Raw genomic sequence first — 16,277 nt, 5'->3', positions numbered from 1 at the left:
TGGAAGTGGCCTCAGTTCTATCAATTATTGCTAAGTCTAACCATCAGCAACCACCTACTAGTTTCTTCTCAGATATCATGGTGGCTTCTTCTTCTCGTTGTGTTCCAAACCAAATTCATTACCCTTCCTTTCTATCATTTTTCCTGTATCTTTCCTACTGAAACAACCCCTCTTCCAAGCTACTTATTTCCTTGTCTATCCTCAATCATTTCCACTCAAAACTTCAAATTCAGCTTGACCTTTGTTTTTCTCAGGAAAGATTGTACACAGCTGATTACTTTTATGCAATGTACACGCATAAGCTGATATTTATACTTTAAGAAATATTTATATATCCAAATACCTTGTATGAATATTACGAGTATTGATAATACAGGTGATAATAAGTAACTGTGCTGGGCTTACATAACTATTTATTTGACCACTAAACATTTACTAAGCACATACTACAAGCCCATCACTATGCAAAGTACTGGAGATAAAACAAGTGAATGTTGCTGCTTATACCCTGATTGCAGTACTTGTATTTGAAATCATTTCAAATAAGTGTCCTAAATGCCTAACAGCTTACCATTTATTTTCCTTATCAAAGTAGAAATCATTCAACTGGGTAAATCAGGTAGTATGAGTGCTACTTTTCCACAAAACTTAGGCAAACTCTTGAGTAAACAGATGAGAGAGTCTCTCCTAGCTTTCTACTTTTCTTATATCATCTATCAGAATGGCTACAATTAACAACACAAGAAACAACAGGTGTTGGCAAGATGCAGAGAAAGGGGAACCCTCTTGCACTGCTGGTGGGAATGTAAACTCATGCAGCCAATCTGGAGTATGGAGGTTCCTCAAAAAACTAAAAATGAGAACTACCCTACGATCCAGCAATTGTACTATTAGATATTTACCCAAAGGACACAAAAATACAGATTCAAAGGGGTACATGATCCCCAATGTACAGCATTATGAACAATAGCCAAACTATGGAGAGAGCCCAAATGTCCATAGACTAATGAATGGATAAAGAAGATGTGGTATATATAAACAATGGAATATGATAAGCTATCAGAAAAATTAAATATTGCCATTTGCAATGATGTAGGTGGATCTAGGATGTATTCTGCTTAGTGAAATAAGTCAATCAGACAAAGACAACTATCATATTATTTCACTCATGTGGACTTTAAGAAACAAAACAGGTTAACATATAGGAAGGAGAGGGAAAAGAGAAGAAAGGGGAACAAACCACAAGAGACTCTTAACAATAGAGAATAAATGAAGGGTTGATGAAGGGAGGTGGGTGGCAGATGGGTTACATGGGCGATGGGTATTACGGAGAACATTTGTTATGATGAGCACTGGGTGCTGTATGTAAGTGATGAATCACTGAATTCTACTCCTGAAACCAATGTTGCACCATACGTTAACTACCTGAAATATAAATAATCAAAAATAAAAATCAATTAAAAGACTGAGGCAAACTCTTTTGAGTAAAAAGATTAGAGAGTCTCTCCTGGCTTTCCAGTTTTCTTTTATCATTTGTGCTCTTCTCCCTGTTTTTGTGTCTCAATTGAAAATTATCTTCTGTCAGTTATAGTAAATACTGATTCTCAATCTCTTTATTTCAGTAGAAATTTAAATGACACCACTGAAAAAATCAAAACTCAAATTGTGGTTTTGAAACTATAGGAAAATTTGGCATCCATTCTCTTAACAAACTGTTGGTTTCTGGTCTAGCAATAGCAGCAAGCACATAGAATGCTGAGTAAGAGGTCCTGAAGACAAAATTAAGAGAGACTCAAAATGTCATTTCATGGCACCGTATATTCTAGTTTAGATTTTCAAAGGGCAGAGCACATTCTTTAGTATTTACTGGGATATATGATTGTAATTCTAATGATAATAAAAGTAATAGTCTTTTCGGCAGATTGTGCTAATAAGAGTTTTTCTGTCATCTCATATGTTTAGAAAATATCCTATTAATCTTCACAGTGTGACATTTTTATGTGTGGTAACTAATTAATATTTAAGGCAGATTGATAGCTAGATTGCTTACCACTGAGGAATATTTTCAGTCAAGGGAGAGTTATTTTACTAAAGTTGAACTTCACTAAAGTTGAACAAGCTCTGAACTGTGAAACACCAAGGTTAAAAAAAAAAAAAAAAGCAAACTGTCACCTTTGACATCTAGCTAGCACTGGATTGGTTTCTAATGGTTTTAAAAGGCTTTCATGGGAAATTATCAATTAAGTGGTCAATGATTAAGATACTTTCACAGAAATGATAAAACAAAGAGGTTAAGTGACTTGCTCACTAAAAGTGAAAGAGCCTAACATAAAATTTAACTTATCCTGATATTCTTATTTTCTGCTTTAAATGACAACTCAAGAGATTTCTACCAAGAGGTGAAGTCATGCAGATTTTTTGTTTTGTCTGGTTTTTGCTTGATAACAATCTTTTCCCCAAAGTGATTTCTGTGGTTAATTTGAGTTAGACTAGTTACAACAAGACCTACTGGTTCTTATAAAACTGCCATTTCACGAAATGAAAATGTAGCCAATTGGGACTAAAATATAATTTGGAAATAAATCTCATTGGAATGTAGTTGTTATTAATAATGATCATAAGGTCATGTTGGGACACTAAAAACCTATCTGTGCTTCTGATAGTTTGTATCCTTGTTTTTAGGCTCAAATACCTCCCTCTTTTGTCTGGGACACTATTCTTCATGTTTTGTCCATTTTAAAAGGTAATTGAAGAATAATGGTTTTGTCTCCGAGGTAGGTCACCATCAGAAAGTTAATCGTGACATAGAATGCCAAATTTTTAACAGAACAGATCTGGGTCTGAGTGATGAAAATTGAACCTTGGCCCTACCATTTACTGGCTGTGTAATGTTGGACACATGTCTCTAACTTTCCTAAACCTCAGTGTTGTCATCTATACACTGGGGGTGAAAACTGTACATATATAGACTAAACAAACCAATGCAGATGAAACAGCACAGTGCCTATTTTATAGTAAGTGAGCAATCAACAAAAGAGAACTGTTATCATGATAACACAAATTCATAACTTCTCTATGTTGACATTTGTTATAAAAACCCAGAATTGAAAGAAGATATGGATCATAATTGGATTCATTAATTTATGCACCAATTTTAATTTTCCCTTCATTGGATGCATACCTTATCACATATGTTGATTTATCTAAAAAGACATGCCCTGTTGTGATTACTGTTCCATTTGTGGCTGTCCTTGGACAGAAAGCAACTGTCACACAATCTACATCCTGCTGGTTTGTTGTCACGTTAGCCACAAGCCAGTCATGTCATTTAGGTTCCCCCTCTGCATTCAATCTGTCACCACATCCTGCTGTTCACTCTTCCATGGCATCACTAATGTCAGCCCCATGCTCTCCATTCTTGGAAACACAGCATTCCAGCCATTGTCTGCACAAACTAAATCCAACTTATTTCCCAGGATTCTACTTCACTGCATCAACTATTTCTTTAGAAAACCAACAGGTCCAAAGTCTTGTCCAATTTCTGAAATCCTGCACTATAAGCTTTCAATTCAAACCATGAGCAAATAAAAACCACGTACTCACTTCCCCCAACAGTCTCATTTTGGAATTCTGGGTATTGTTCTCCTATGTTAAACCAACACCAGGGTAACTCTGTTTGCTTATACAATACTATCGATCTCTCATAGAACTAGTTCTACATAGTCCCATCCTTCTCAGCACCCATGCAACAATCTCCACTGATCACCTAAGAAAATTCAACTTCTTCAGAGGCTATCTATCCAAATGGCCCTGAGTTTTCACAATCCTATATTGTGAATGCTATTACTTTCAGTCCAAAGAGTCAAAATTAGTTACTTCCCATGAACTTTATCAACTCTTCCTGCCTCATCTGATAAAACTTATACATTCAAAGTAAGAAGAAACTGCCCATTGACTACCACTTACTCCCTCTTTACATTCTCCCAAATAAATACAAGGACTAATTTCATAGTTTTAAACTGATAAGAACAGATACTACACGTGATCTTAGCCAAAAGGCCAAGAAGCGATTAATTTCATAGCTATAATAATTAGTTTATTATTTACATTGACAGCAATACATCTTTATAATAGTACATGGGAAGATTGGAGGTTGCTGGTGAAGGTTGACCAGGGAGGCATAACAGAATCTTCAAGACAGAATAAGTCCACTAAAAATACAAGTAAAACATGATTGGCAAGAAAGGTTACCTAAATGGTGCTTTATTTTTCACACTAAGTAGAAAAAAATATTTTAAGCAGATGCACCCAACAATTTTCAAAGCAATCAAATAATGTATAGTTTTTGCTACTTCTGTCTCTTTAAAAGTCAAATAACTGTCCAGTGACTGATGAATGGATAGAGATGTGTGTGCATACACACACACACACACACACACACACACACACACACACACACACAATGGAATATCATTCAGCAATCAAAAAGAATTAAATCTTGCCATTTGCAACAACATGGATAGAACTAGAGTGTATTATGCTAAGTGAAACAAGTCAGAGCAAGACAAATATCACATGATTTCACTCATTTGTAGAATGTAAGAAACAAAACAGATGAACAAAGTAGAAAGGAAGGAAAAATAATATGAAAAGAGAGAGGGAGGCAAACCATAAGATACTCTTAAATACAGGAACAAACTGGAGGGGTGTTGGGTGAAGGGACAGTCTAAATGGGTGATGGGCATTAAGGAGGGCACTTGTTGGGATGAGCACTGGGTATTTTATGTAAGTCTTGAATCACTCGGTTCTACTCCTGAAACCAATACTACACTGTATGTTAACTAATTTGAATTTAAATGAATAAATATTTAAAAAATAAATACTTGAGGTCTTAAAAAATAAAAGTCAAATAACTATCTTCCTGCTCTAGCATGTTTTTAAAAATAATTATGTTATTTGCTTTGAAACTTCAATGAACATTCAAAGGAGAGCAGTACATTTTTATGTTCCCTAAGAAGATGTGAGATTTGTAAAAATTTCAGAAAAACAAGTCCAGAATGAATCCCATTTCAAAAGTTAACCATTTTACTTCTCTCGAGGGTTCTTTAAAGTACCAACTTCTACCTGAAACTATTTATTACCAAAAAAATCAAATGTACCTCACCTCCTACAGAATAAAAACCAATAGATGATGTTGAGTATAAGAACTTGTTAAAACTTGCCTCTCCCTTCCTTCAAAAGAAAATATTAACAAATTCAACAGAGCAACTAGCATAAGGTGAATTCTCTATATGTAGGAATCTCAAAAAGTAGAAATAGTTAATATTTCCTCTTTGTCTCAACCCATAAACACTTGCAAATACTTAAAATGTGGAATCTTAGCAGTGGATAGAACTTTAGAAATCGTCTAGCACAATACCTTTGTTCCCATGAGAACCTTTTCTACTTGACTTTTGTCTGCAGTCTGAGAACAGTTGTTTCCAATGACAGTGAGTTCATTCATCCTGAAGAAGCCTCGTCATTTTCTTAAATGAAAGTATCAGAACTGAAACTTTCATGCTTACATCTACTCATTGGTTCTAACTAGGCGATATGGAGCCATGAAAAATGAGCTCAACCATTTCATCATCATAGATCCTACAACAATTCCATTTCATACACATTTCAAAGTCTTCAGTTCTCTAAGCTGCCAATTGTTCCAACCATTCTTGTTGAGAAAATGAGAGGAGTTAAAATAATGAGGCTGAAAATCAGTCTGATCAAGCTCTCAGTACCAGCCCTGTCCTACATGAGTTGCAGGTCCTTGGGCAAGATATTTAATCTCTACGAAACTTGTTTTCATCTGGGAATAACACCATTTAATTCACAAATTTTGTTATTAAGATTAGTAGATCCTGTATGTAATTTGCTTAAAACAAAAACTTTGAAGAAAGCGTTGATATTTTCATAATGGTTCTGTTTTACCATCGTCTCTTGGGATGTACTTCCCTATAAGCTGATAAATCTCCAAAAATAAATGAGTCTAATAAACATAATAAAATTCCTATTATTATTGAGATTACTACAGTTAGATACCCAGTCTACCATTCATACTATCACGTACTAACAATTTAAGAAACAATTCTATTTTCTGATTATTTTAAATAGATACTTCATGCCTGTATCTGAAGTTTTTGATCTATAGTGATAAAAATCACAAAAAGCTGGTCTACTTGATAGACTCTATTGGACACATGAGTAAATTAAATAACGTCAGGACATGTTAAGATTAAAGCACATGCAAACATGCACAATATCAAAATGGAACAAACTCCCTTATCTAGCTAATACTCTGGGGTATGAATAGGAAACCTAAGGTACAGATTCTGTGGCAAAACTCCAAAAATATGTATTCATAAAGGCCGAGCTTTGCAAAGCAAATAACAAAACCAGAAATGTTCCTTCTTCTCCAAACCTTGAATTACCATGATAGCTCCAGTATGTGTGAATTCTCAAATACTTATAAAAATGATACCAGACTTTAACTGAAGGCAGAAATACGTGAATATTTATTTTGTCCTATATTTTTGTCTCCAGAATTCATTGAAAATCTGTAGAAGAATAGAAGCAGCCTAAGATTTCAAACATGGTAATCCTACCCCTGGGAATTTAAAGACAAAGATCGTGTGCTAAAATGGCAGCGTTACACTCTCCAGTTCCATCCACGTTGCTACAAAACCGGAGAGTGTTATGCTAAGTGAAATAAGTCATAGAGAGAAAGACAGATACCACATGTTTTCACTCTTATGTGGATCCTGAGAAATTTAACAGAAGACCATGGGGGAGGGGAAGAAAAAAAGAAAAGGTTAGAGTGGGAGACAGCCAAACCATAAGAGAGTCTTAAAAACTGAGAACAAACTGAGGGTTGATGGGGGGGGGGGGGTGGTGATGGGTATTGAGGAGGGCACCTTTTGGGATGAGCACTGGGTGTTGTGTGGAAACCAATCTGATAATAAATTTCATAAAAAAATAAAAAATAAAAATGAAATTAAAAAAAAACAGATAAAAATGAAATAAACTGGCAGTGTTGCTACCATAGCAAAATGTACATTAATTGACTTGGCATTTTGTGAATTGTACCTCTGCATGTTTTGATCTAAAATAGTTCTCGTCTATAGGGATAAAACTTTGAAAACTACAGAAGCAGACAAAATAATCAATTATTTCCACCATTACTAAATCTTATGGCTGGCCTTAGTTGTCATTATATCAACTAAGGTCTAGATGGCAGGAATGGTATTTGCAGCTCTATCACTAAGAGATAGCAACATAAATAAGGCTCTGGCTTCTATTTTTAGTTTGACCTCAGTAAAGTATTACAGAGTTACAGCTGCTTCTCAATGATTTGATTAGCTATTCAAATCACAAGGTCTCATTTTAACAGACGTGGTGATCCTAAAGCATGTGTGAAGTGTTGTTTTTTTTTTTTTAATGTGTAGGGATTATGCAAAAAAATAAGATTCAGAATGCTTTTATGATACATTAACTCAGTTTAACTTGTAGTCCAACTACCAGAATGGAAATTCTCTCTCAATTGAAGAAATTTGCATATATATGCACCCATACACATACATTTATGTATGTGTTCACTTGTCTATGTATATCATCAGTGTGTTTAGCTTTTTAATTTTACCAAATTAACTTTTTAAATATTTTTACAGTACTTTCACAACTCTTATCTAATTTTATCCCTACTATGTATGTTCCTATATATGGAAGAGGTGAATAGATGTGAGTGCCCTTCAAAAGATGAAGAAATTAAAGTAGATAAAGATCCAATACATTTCACCTGGTCACAAAGGAAGACACAGGTCTCTTGACCTACAGCTTTGGAAATCTCAACTAGATAGTATTTAAAAAGAGAGAAAAGAGACAGCAAGAAAAAAAGAGAAAAGGAGGTAAGGAGAGAGGCAGATAGAGAGATAAAAAGAGCGAAAGAGGGAAAGAGACTCTACTCAGAAACATTTATATGATTAAAGTACATTTCTTCCTTGTGGCTATCTCATTTCTTTTGACCAAGCCTCTATTTTAGGATAATGGCAAGACAAGACAGTGAATAAGTGTATCAGTGAGTGGACATGGGTGAATATACCACTTGGAAAACACTCTGCGAGGTCCTGTGGAATGAAGATGGAAATGTGACTAGTTTAAATATAAAGACAGCATTGCATCTGTGACAACACGGATGGAACTTAAGGACACTGTGCTAAGTGAAATAAGTCAGAGAAAGAAAAATACTGCATCCTATCACTTATACATAGAATCTGAAAAGCTGAAGTCAGAGAGTAGAACAGTGGTTACCAGACACACAGAGGTAGGGGAAATGGGGAGATGTTGGTCAAAGATTACAAACTTCCAGTTATAAGAAGGATAAGATCCGGGGATCTAATACACAGCATAATGGTTATAGTTAATAATACTGTGTTACATACTTGAAAGTTTCTAAGAAAATCATCTTAAATTTTCTCATAACCAATAAGAAATGGTAATTATTTGAAGTGACTGAGGTGTTAGCTAATGCTATGATGGTTATCTTTTCAAAATATAGGTGTATTAAATCAACATGTGTATACACTATAAACTTACACAATGTTATAGGTTAATCATATCTCAATGAAGCTGGTAAAAAATAGGACATAGTTCTTTTCTTTAATGAAATTTATGGTCTAATAGGCATAAGCATGAAAACCATAGAAATATACTAATACAATTATTTATATTAGCAGAATGAATGTACACACAGAAAGAATAGGGAATAAGCTATTCTTTCACCCACTGGTAGAGTTTTTAAAACTACAAAATAAAAACTGTCATAGTTCTGCAAACAGTGATTAAGGAAGAAAGACCCAACTCATGACTCTGGCCTTTTCACACAAGACTCGGGTCAACTTCGCCAAGACTTTAGAAAAGTGTTCAGGCAACAACAGCCATTTCAGAAAAATGCCAATTTAGTACATTGTAGTTGGATAAACTAAGTTTTGCCAAATAGAAAATGTTGGCCATAACATTATTACATCGCAGGCTGAAAATCTGATGAGGTTAAGTTCTATTAAACTGTTGCCAGCTTACAAGAGTCAGGTGCTAGCAAACGTATGGCAATTTTCTTTCTGTTCCAGTCTTAGAGTAAATCTGACTCCTTTTGTCTCTTTTTTTTTCTTTTTCTTCTTCAGACAGTGGTGTATGTAATATCTGTCATGTTGTTTGAATGACAATATTACATTTGAGTAAATTTAACACTGTTATAAATGTTAAAAATTCTATTAATAGCTTCTTTCCTTCATTAGGCTAATCACTGTAATATTTTTGCCATTATTTTGATGACGAATAGAGCAAATAAAAACATGAAGAAACAGTAAAAAAAAAAAATCCCCCCAAAGCCATGGTGATACATACTTATTTTTATTTTACATTATTAGCTGTTATTTTCTCTGTTACTTGGTATGTATCGGTCAAAAGATTAACATCTTCACTTTTAAATTTACTTATGTTCTACTTCACTGAAAAAATAATTGGGGGAGTTAAATTTGGCACAGTTCAGAAGGTCAAGCAACTGTAGGTTAAACCTTTCTTAGCTATTACCTATGCAAAGAAAGATAAGCCAGAACTAATGTTTTGTACAAAAATAATAATATTTAAAGTTAAGGGGATTTAAAATCCATTTTAAGGCTGCCCCACACCTATTCCTTGTATTAGAAATTCTATGGAAGAAGAAAAACCAAAGGGGGAAAAAAAGAGTTAATGGTTAGCTTAGAAAACTCATGGCTAGTATTTCTTCTTGCTGGTCTGTGAATGTGTGGTAATATTATACTCTTTTAGAAGATTAGGATTTTATTTTTAGGTAATCTTTAAAACCAAAATATTTCACTATACTATTAAAAATCAAATTAAGTTTTTCTTCATGACTGCATAAATTAAGCCTGACATCAATACACTTTACATAAGTATATTTATAATGCCATGCCACTTTCAGAGATGCTATTGTTTAAAACACCATGCATTCTGTTTTCAATCATGTTAATACTCTTGTAGTCTTAATATTAAAATATTACATTCCTTTGATTATACTTGCTTTAATTTTTTTCTCCAGAACTCACATCATTAAAGTATTCTTTTTTCTGGAATTTCTCCAAATATATTTACCTTGTCCCTATGACAAATGTGTTTGAGAGCCTGAGACTATCATGACAGAATACAAGTTACAAAACTGCATCAAATGCATGTCTCTACTCTTGAAAAAGCTCATACTTCATTTTGAAAGTGCTAGGTATAATGTAGCACCTTATGGGTGGTGGCATAAGAGACAGCTGGGAATAAAATAAGTATTGCCTTGGCTTTATAGAGATACTTCCATAACAAACTAATCTAGTATTTCAAATTTAAGAGTTTAACTTTACAGAAGTAAAAGCAACACGGCAGAATATATATATATATATATATATATATATTCACACACACACACATATATATGTATATATGTATATGTATATATATGTATATGTATATATATATACACACACATATATATATGTATATATGTATATGTATATATATATGTGTGTGTGTGTGTATATATATATATATATATATATATATATATATATACATACAAAACATGACTAGTGGAGATATAATTCTAAGAGCAGCAACAATGAAATGGTATTTATCAGTAGAGAAATTGTTAAATATTTTAAGGCACATCTACAGTTGTTAGGTGTGGAGAGTCACAAGAAACTGTCCTTCAAGAAGTCCAGTCAACATTTTCATTGAAGCCAGATTGTCCCAAATCCTTTGAATAGCTAATGGGTTAAACTACACAACCCACATCCACTGGTAGCTCTCCAATGTGCTGAAATATAAGTGCTTGTAATCATAACTAAGAACTACTTAAAATGAAGGCTATGTGAGTCAACTCCAAAAGGCAGAAGAGCTACAGGGAATCAGGAAAGTTTCAGACTCATTTGATACAAATGACCTTATATTGATTATTTATCAGTATATAATATCTAAAATCCAGAATAGATGTAAAGTTGATTGCATTTGCTTTCTACTGGATCACTGTATAACCAAACTCTCGAGGAGAGAAAAAAATGGAGCTTTAGTTTGTAGTGAGAAGCAGACAGACTCACTTCAAGTTCTGCATAACAAGTCTTGTATTAAAGGTGTTCTCATGTAAGAAGTCTTCTTGGATTAATTCCACCTCTTTTTTTTTTTTTAATGTTTTATTTACTTTTTAGAGGGAGAGACAGAGCATGAGTGGGCAAGGGGCATAGAGAGAGGGAGACACAGAATCCAAAGCAGGGTCCAGGCTCTGAGCTGTCAGCACAGAGCCCAATGCAGGGCTGGAACCCACAAGCCACAAGAACATGACCTGAGCTGAAGTCAGACACTTAACCAACTGAGCCACCCAGAAGGCCCTAATTCCACCTATTCTACGTATTCCTTTAAACAATAAGTTATAAACGGCATTTTTATAATTTATACTCACAACTCTTCTCATGTATTTTATCTCTCTCAAGTTGAATTTCATGCTTATTAATAATGTTGAGTTTTATAGCTAACTTTTTATTATCTAAAATCATGTTTTTATGGAGGGTCTCAACAATGCTTTAATGAATAAAATGATAGAAAAGAAACACAGTGACCACTTTTCTTACCTTTTTTATTTTTCTCAATGACAGAAGACAACTGTCAAAATGACCAGTTGCTAGAGTGACAAGTGCAACAAATGCAGATGGATCAATAAACAAAAATTTCCCCTCTACCTCTGGTTTCTACCTATAATTTTAGGAAATGGTACCCTCTTTATTCCACAGTTTTAAAACACCTATGGTACATTATAATCAAGAGACTATATGCAATTGATATTGAAATAATTTGGGAAAAGATTTGGAAAGCTCAGCAATAATCTGATTTTGATGTAAATTTAGATATTCCCTACAGAAGTGCCAAAGCTTAAATGTAGAAGGTAAAAACTGATAGCGTAATTAGAATCAAGAAAGCATTTTAGGGGCACCTGGGTGGCTCAGTTGAGCATCTAACTGTGGATTTTGGCTCAGGTCATGATTGTAGGGAGTCATGGGCTCAAGCCCAGCGTTGGGCTCTGTGCTGAGCATGGAACCTACTTAGGATTCTCTCTCTCTCTCTCTCTCTCTCTCTCTCTCTTCCTCCCTCCCTCCCTCTGTCCCTCTCCCCAAATTGTGTTATATAAAAAATAAAAATAAATTAATAAAAAGGAATATATTTTAAATCTATAAACAGCATTAAAGATCAGCTAATCCAAACTGTTTATATTTTATAAGTGGGAAATATTAAGATCCAGAAATATAAAATGACTTGCTTTAAGTCACAAAGAACAGTGCTAGGACCAACCAAAGTCATGCCTCTTCCTTGCTACTTTTCTTTTCTGAATGTTTTCCTTTTATAATTTGTGGCTTTAAAAAATATATATTGATGGAGTCACAAGCACCTTAAAGCCATCAGAGCATAAGTACAATGATCTCTGATGAAGAGTAGAAGGTGTCATACTTTGTCAGATGATTTTTGCCTTTTTCAAAATGGTGGAAACTAAAATGTCCAAAAGACATTTGCAAGAAGAGACTACTCTGATCTAAATCATTCTTTCTTTTAAAAAAAAAATTAATGTTTATTCAATCCTTGAGAGAGATAGAGAGACAGCATGATCAGGGGAGAGGCAGAGAGAGGGAGACACAGAATCTGAAGCAGGCTCCAGGCTCTGAGCCACCAGCGCAGAGCCCGATGCAGGGCTCAAACTCACAAACCGTGAGATCATGACCTGAGCCGAAGTCAGATGCTCAACCTACTGAGCCACCCAGGCGTCCCCTAAATCATTCTTTCTAAACACATTTAAAAAAACAAAACAAAACAAAACACAGTTGGCAAGCTCCAAGGGTCATGTTCACCAACAAAAGTATGTTTTATTAAAATCTTTTTGATACAATAAACATTTCAATTTAGGTCTTATCATTCAGCTGTCCTGATAATAATGCCTATAAACATGTGACTAAGTGCATTTGAAGGAAAAAAAAAACTCAATCTTTTCAAGGGCCTAGTGAGTCACCTTTGAATAATATCATGCATTTTTATGTAAAAACCAACTTTTTCCCTTTGAACATGTGTCTATATCATACGCACTACACAAATGCTCTAAGAAAGAGTGACACAAAGAAAAAGTCTTCCTTCAAATGAACAAAATTATCTATTCTCAAAGCTATAGTACACAAGATCTATTAGACTTTCAGGTTAAATGCAGAAGTGTCCTGTACTTGACTTGGCAAAAATTTAATTTCTAAAATGCCACATAAAACCATTTAACCATACTCATCATATACTAATTAAAAATATTTTTAGGGGCACCTGGGTGGTTCCGTCAGTTGAGTGTCCGACTTTGGCTCAGCTCATGATCTCGCGGTTTGTGAGTGTGAGCCCCACATCAGGCTTGCTGCTGTTAGCCTGTCAGAGCAGAGCCTGCTTCAGATCCTCTGTCCCCCACTCTCCGCCCCTCTCAGAAATACTCTCTCCAAAACAAACTTTTAAAAAGTATTTTTAATATTTCATACCTATAAGACTGTCCACATATAACAGCCTAACCAAAAATTATGTTGTTGCTGAGTCTGTAGAGAAACCAATAAGCTCATATACTGTTAGTTGGAGGGCATAATGATTCAACCTTAATGAAGAATAATTCTATATATCTAGCAAAACTCTATATGCATTCATCTTCTGACCCAGCAATCTAGGAGTTTACCTAAAAATGTATTTCCACAAGAATTAAACATATGCACAAAACCTTGTGGCATATTCATTGTAGCATTAATTGTGACAGCAGAATATTGGGAAAAACTAAAATGTCTAATCACAGAAGACTGGTTAAATACACTATAATAACTTCATACTACAGAGTATTAGATGTACAACAGAAATGAGAAAATCTTTATGAACAAATATGGAGTGATTTCTAAAATAGGCTGGTAAGTAAAAATATCAAGGTATGAATGACTATTGTATTTACTTTTTGAGTAAAAAAGGGTAAATGTAAGCGTATGTATACATATGAATGTACATAAATGCACTTATTCAAGTGTATGTAGACACGTAAGTATGTGTATATATTTGTAGCATGCATTTGAATGTACACAATATGGATAAATGAGAAAATAATAAAATTTACTTATGGGAATGTCAGAACAAAGTAGAAAAAATAAAGATGAGAATAAGATTTGCCCGAGCACAACTTTTCATTTAGTTTTAATTCTAAACCTAGAAGCATTTTACACTTTCAAAAAAGCTACCTTAAAAAGGTTTAAAAGTCATACCTAATATAAAAGACAAAGAGCAAAGAAACTTAACTCCATATCAAATTGATGACATACTATATATAAAAAGTAGTTAATCCAAGTAACTTTCTTGGTGAGAAACATTCTAAAGACAAAGACACTGCAAAGAAATCTAAAACTTAGTATCAATAACAAAATCACAATACCAGTCTGGTGGGTTTGTTCTTAGAATTACATTTTAAAAATATGTACAAGATAAGGGAAACTTATCTTGTGGGGTATATGAGTATCCTTTCTGCTATCTTTAGAATAGTGGAATAGAAGAATCTTTCAATTCCTCTGAAATCTAAAATTGTTCTAAAATAAGGAAATTTATCTAAAGAAATAAGTTTACTTAAGGAAAAATAAGTTCATATGCAGAAGAACTAAGTATAATATTTGACATAGAAGAAAAATTGATCTAAAAAAAAATCACCAAATATCTCAAAGATAGTGAACACTCACTGAGCACTTAATGTTGTCACGACTATTGTTTTGTTATTGCATTCTGATAGATTTTTGGGGGTGGGCATTAAATTTTGTGTGACATAGTACATTCAACAGTTTCTGAGTCATGAGATCAAGCATCATAAAATCATTCAACCATACTCAGAGATCATTTTCCAAAATTACCTTATAATTATACTCTCTATAAGGTATTACATTTATATGTATACAGACATATATAAGAAGAGAAGTAACTCCTTACTGTTTTCAGGGGAGATTCACACATTACCCTACAAAAGCCTCACAGTGACTCAGCAAAATAGATAGGGCAGGCCAGGACATCTCCCTTGAACAAATAAGCAAACAAGGGTCTAGAGATGATTAAATACTTGTTCTTGTTCACACAGCTCATTTGTAATAAAGTTAGGACTAGAATCCTACTCCCTCCTAGCCCATTGTTCTTCCTGACACATGCTACATCCTCACCTATACATAGGGGATTAGGATCTATTTAAGTTAACAAGGTATTGGCTTTGCAAAAATGTTACGAATTTGTTGTATTTCATTTAGGAGAGAGGTGACTCTCCTGCCCCTTTATAGAAAGTATTTTCAAGGTAAGGTCTCAGAAGATACAGTTTGCTCTACAGAATCTAGGGCATGGTGTACATTGATTAGGAAACTCACAGAAGCACCAACACAGGGAAAAATAAAATTTATAGACATTTCTCTCTCAATACATTTCTGACATTATAATAGAGTACCGTTTTATGCAATGGAACCTGTGTGATTATTTTACAAAGTCCTAAACAATCTAGCTTCATCTGACTCTTTAAACCTTGTCTTCTACTATTCTTCAACATAAATTCTGCTCATTACCCTGATCTACTCATTGTAAATATTCATTTTGTTGCCTTTGTACCACTCTTTGCTTCTTTAGTTCCTGTTGTTTCCCACTAAAGAATCCTCTCACTAGCCCAACCTCAAAAGAATATAATGAAAGATCATGGAGTAGCTCTCAGATTCTAAGCCTTTAGAAAGGCAGTAACCCCGGGTGGCTGGTGACGATGCGTGCCTGGCAGTTCTTAACAGTCTATACTGAGTGTGCATTATGAGCTTTTGCTTCACCTCCTTCTGTGGATGCAGGAAGGGCAATTTATAGCAGCAAAAATCTATTGAGCACTATGAATGTAACTTAGGTAAAAATTACACGTACCCAATGAATAACTCAAGATTCAGCCTTCCTGTGTATTCTAGGAATTTTCGTGGTCTTTGGAGATCACAGTTCTGGAAATCTCTATTCCTATATCACTCATTGCTAAAGAACACATCTGACACAAATTTACACTCTCATTATCAAACTCATCCACTGATTTTTTTGACTGGTTACTTAAACTGTATCTTGCTATTTAATTGAGATGATACCTTTCCAAACGTACATTGCTTTACAGATAAAGGAAA

General features: G+C 34.2%; 1 protein-coding gene and 1 pseudogene across 1 annotated transcript in view; both read right to left on the bottom strand.

Annotated features, from left to right (window-relative positions):
* Nucleotides 1–16,277, bottom strand: part of SGCD (sarcoglycan delta) — a 944,201-nt gene that overhangs the window by 459,458 nt on the left and 468,466 nt on the right. The window lies entirely within an intron of this gene.
* LOC121017101 (uncharacterized) lies at nt 3,974–4,071 on the bottom strand (annotated as a pseudogene).

This window comes from Herpailurus yagouaroundi, unplaced genomic scaffold (genome assembly GCF_014898765.1).
Source record: "Herpailurus yagouaroundi ecotype Mexico unplaced genomic scaffold, PumYag 29, whole genome shotgun sequence".
NCBI lineage: Eukaryota > Metazoa > Chordata > Mammalia > Carnivora > Felidae > Herpailurus > Herpailurus yagouaroundi.
Note: the sequence above shows the minus strand (reverse complement) of the source record. Positions and strands in the feature narration are given on the sequence as shown.